The following is a 4,633-nucleotide window of genomic DNA, read 5'->3' on the forward strand; positions in this document are numbered from 1 at the left end:
TTTTTTTTTAATGATTATTTATTTACCTTGAGAGCAAAAGTGCAAGCAGGGGAGTGGCAGAAAGAGAGAGACTACCAAGATGGTGTGAAACCCAAGACAGGTCTTGATCCCAAGAACTGCGAGATCATGACCTGAGCCAAAATCAAGAACCAGATGCTTAACTGACTGAGCCACCCAGGTACCCCAATACAGTCTTACTTAAACTTTAGTACTGAGTCACTAGTGATTAGATACATATATAAATGGATGTATAACTTGAACTACATCAATAACAGTGAAACTTTTTAAAAAGGAAAAATGTTAAGAATGTTCATTTAGGAGAATATATGATAGTCGAATGTTATTTTAACAGATTAAACTTGGGTCATGAAAGAATTCCCACTTATATTAATTATTTTTCTTTAAAACTTACTCCCTTTCCTATTAATACCATGAACTGAATGATCAAAACCATAAATAAGGGTGTGAGTCTAGAAATTTTCTTGTTCAGTTCTCTGAATCCAATTTTTCACTAAGATCTAAGTTGTGCACACCTTAACATTTCTCTTATACATCCCTTTATATCCATCATGACTACCAATGAGTTGGGCGAAGCTCATACTATCTCACAAATGAAATACTGCAACATTAATCTTAATTATGTCCTTCTCATGCAATAGTTGTTTAAATAAATGTTGAAATTAGTGAATTGGCTATCTTCATATAGCTCCCTATGGAGATAATAGTTGAGCCATGACTAGAAAGAGGTGAGGTATTTATGCCTATGGACTTTGGAGGCAAGAATTAAGAGTCAGTGAAATGGCCCTATGGTGGGAATACAGCTGGCATACTGAACGAACAGAGGGGAGTCCAGTGTGTGACTTTTGATTACATACCAGAGAAGATGGTAGATGGGGAGGTCAGAAGGCATACCCTACCACTGAAGGGCACATATGGATTTACATTTACCACTTCTGTTAACATTCTAATGACTATGACTTACATGCTCAAAAAATAGGCTAAATTTAGGCTATTATAATCTTTATCTGAATTGCCATTTACCAAGGTAAAAATGCTTTTGCTATGGACACACTGAACATCAGAGGTCACAGAGTATCAGAGTATTTACCTAGAAATAGAGTTTCTTTCACAATGGGTGTGTGTGTGTGTATGTGTGTGTATGTGTGCAAGAGAGAGAAAGACAGAGACAGGGATAGAGACAGCGACAGAGAGGGATTTTATATTGTTAAGTTTAAATTGATCTGCTGTGGTTGAAGTCACAGAGGTGGGGGATAACTGCATGTTCATCTGTCAGTATTTGTAGGATTCACTACATCAGTCATTTTGTATGTTCCAAATAACACAACATGATAACCAATTTATTATATAATATTATATAAAATCTTGAGAAATTAAACCACAACTTTTTGAAATCATGTTAGAAAAGTATATCTAACACATATTTTAAAAGTGGGAGGTGCTGGGAGCCCAGTGGTATCTGGGGTCTTTCCTTGGAGAAGGTGAAGCGGCCCACGAATGCATTCTTGTTGTTGTTGTTTTGTTTTTTAGAAACTGTTTAGTTTCCGTCAACCTTATTTCCTTTTTGTTTGCTCTGTAGAAAAGCAGCTTAAGACCATTCAGTGGTTGTTCCTACCCATTCAGTGGCCTGAGCAGTGGGACCTGCAAACCAGTCTTCAGTGCCAGGCTGAGCACTCCAGTTTCAGTAGGAAAGTGCTGAATAGGCACAGAGGGCACCTGAAAGCCTTCACACCAATCTGCGACTTCATGTTGAATAGCGGTGAACTCAGGAGCTGGAGCCGTCCATTCACCCTGAAATTCCTCCTTGGTCACATCCTTTTCAGCAGCATCCTGCTCTTCCTTTTCAATCTCTTCAGGATCTCTGTAGAATTAGAGGTCAGCCATGACGTCCCATGGGTTTTACGAAAAATGGTGCCACACATGCATAGAATTTCCAGGGGGCCAGCATCCACCACTTCAGACCCACCCAGTGAGCTCTCTTGTTGTTGCAAGGGATGGCAATGTCCACATGGCACAGAGGAGAGTCCGTGTTACACAGAGCGAAGGTAGGCAGGTTAACATAAGATGCCTTTTGGTGCCTTTTGGTGGCTCGGTAGGCTAAGTGTCCAACTCTTGATTTCAGCTCAGCTGATGATCTCATGGTTTGAGTTTAAGCCCCACATTGGGCTCTGTGCTGACAATATGGAGCCTGCTTGGGATTCTCTCTCTCCCTCTCTCTCTCTCTCTGCCCCTCCCCTGCTCATTCTCTCCTTCTCCCTCTCTCCCTCTCTCAAAATAAATAAATAAACTTTAAAAAAATTTAAAAAAATAAAAGTATGGCATAGTTTATTTATTTACTATTTAGTTTTCATGAGTCAGGCTTTGCTTCATGATAATGAATTGTATGTGGTTGGTGCTCTAGGGAAAGGTCAATGGGACAAACGTAAGTGACACATCGAGAATATGTAATAAAATCTCAAAATGTAGATTATGTTACGGATAAAATTAAATGCCCCAAAAGAGTTTAAAGTAACAGATGGTCAACAAGAAAAAAATGGAATTCAGATAATTATTTATGTTATTTATTAGGAGATAGAATTTTAATCTAAACCTGCATATAAGGTACACAAATATGGCTGACAAATACAAGATTTTCTAAAGTTCATGGGACATATAATGGAAAATTTTTATATGCAAAAAAGATAGTGACTAATAATAATATTACATGCATGAAGTCATTCTGAGATCATGTTCTAAAATGTAAGAACTTATAAATAAGAAAATCTGAGAAAAAAACAAAAAACCACACACACACACACAAAATCTATATCTATATCTATATCTATATCTATATCTATATCTATATCTATATCTATATCTATTAATCAGATATTGCATCTGAAGGTGATTTTCTAATTTAATAGAAATCCTCAATCAGTTTGAGCACATGACAATGAAATTCTCTCATATGATACATATATGATATATACACTTCAAACATTTAAAGTAAATATATTTTAAATCTCTGAGACAATAATATCAATAATCTCAAAAAAGATGAATGTGTATTAATTATTTATTGCTGCATAACAACCATACCCAAATTTTGTAGATCTAAAAATGAACTTTAATTCATTTTATTATTATAAAATAAATAAATATTATATTTATTATTAATTTTGTTATTAATAAACCTACTAGCCCAATATGCTAACCTAATGGTTTTAGTTGTTCTTCTGGCTTCTGCTGTGCTCACTCATGCCTTAGGGTTAAGATGGCAAGAATACTGCAGCCTGGCTGATCTACAATAGCATCCAGGTGTGGAAGTTGGCTGGCTGTCAGACAGATGGCCTTGTTCTCATGGCATGTAAATATCCTAGGGAGCAATATAAAATACACAAAGCCTTTAAGGCCTAGACTTATATGACTCATTGATATTCTATCACTTCTGACTCATCATATTGGTCAAAGCAAACCATAAGTTTAGCCCAGATTCATCTGCAGAGCAAAACAGATACCACTTAATGTAAATATAAATTCAAATGGCATGGGTCATGAGATACAGGGAGAAGCCAATTTATCATGCTCTGCCCCATGGTCCCCAAAATTTACCTCAAGAATATCTAAGGAGACATCCAATCATGGCATCAAGTTAAAAATCCAAAATCTTATGATCTACATTAGTACAGATGGAATTGTTTAGATGCATCATTTCTTGACCTGGGGACCTATGATTTAAGAAGACAATTGCTCTGTCACCCAATACACCCAAGATACAGTGATGAAACAGAGACAGGATAACCACAACAGATATTCATTCATCATGGGAGAGAATGAGGGTTACAAAGCAGTCACTATGGATTTCTATGGAGAAATTCTGAAATACACCTGAACATATATTGCCAGGTGAGTCTATCCCAACAGTGAGAGTGTTACATGAATAGACCTCCTTTCTGCCTCCTGGATGTGTCTCTCCAGTGCACTGACTTAAGTACTCTTGATTTTTCTTTGTGGGATATTCTTTTTTGTTTTTTCAAAAATAATTTGAAGACAACCCCATTCATGTCTGCAGTTCTCTAATTCTTAGGTATCAAAATCAAGCTAATTGAAGACATTAGTTGGTATTAAAATAAGTAGAAATGTATCATCTATAGGAATCTGTAACCAGAGTAACCAGAGTGGCCTGTACCTGGATTAAGTACTTAAAAAAATGTTTAGTGTTCACCCTTAACAATGGCATGTAAAATTTATGTAAACTCAATAAAAAATAAATTTAAATGGTCTTATGTTGCCAGAATGTATGGGTTATAGACAAAATGATATGGCACTGAGATGAATGACTCTCTTTTGAGATAGTGACACTCTATCTTGGGAGGTCTGGAGCACCACATACTCAAAACCACAGTGATGCTTTTAATTTATAGTTTCATCATTTCAAGTTTCAAATAGAAGCATATCAGCACACAAGAATGAAAGTTGATTTAGTATTGTTGCAGATGCTTTGGGATACTCTTTGTTCATTGCCCTCATTAGTTACTTTTGAAAAAAATTGCCTATGGTAAAAGACAGCTTTCTCAAGTTGATTTCTATTCCTGGAAAATCAGGGAGTGAGAGACCTTTTTCTATTCTAAAAATT

General features: G+C 36.1%; 1 pseudogene; it reads right to left on the minus strand.

Moving 5' to 3' along the window:
* Positions 1 to 1,606: 1,606 nt before the first annotated feature.
* LOC112860768 (small ribosomal subunit protein uS2 pseudogene) lies at positions 1,607 to 2,158 on the minus strand (annotated as a pseudogene).
* Between the last annotated feature and the right edge of the window lie 2,475 nt (positions 2,159 to 4,633).

This window comes from Puma concolor, chromosome A1, assembly GCF_028749965.1.
Source record: "Puma concolor isolate L17-30 chromosome A1, mPumCon1.1.hap2, whole genome shotgun sequence".
NCBI lineage: Eukaryota > Metazoa > Chordata > Mammalia > Carnivora > Felidae > Puma > Puma concolor.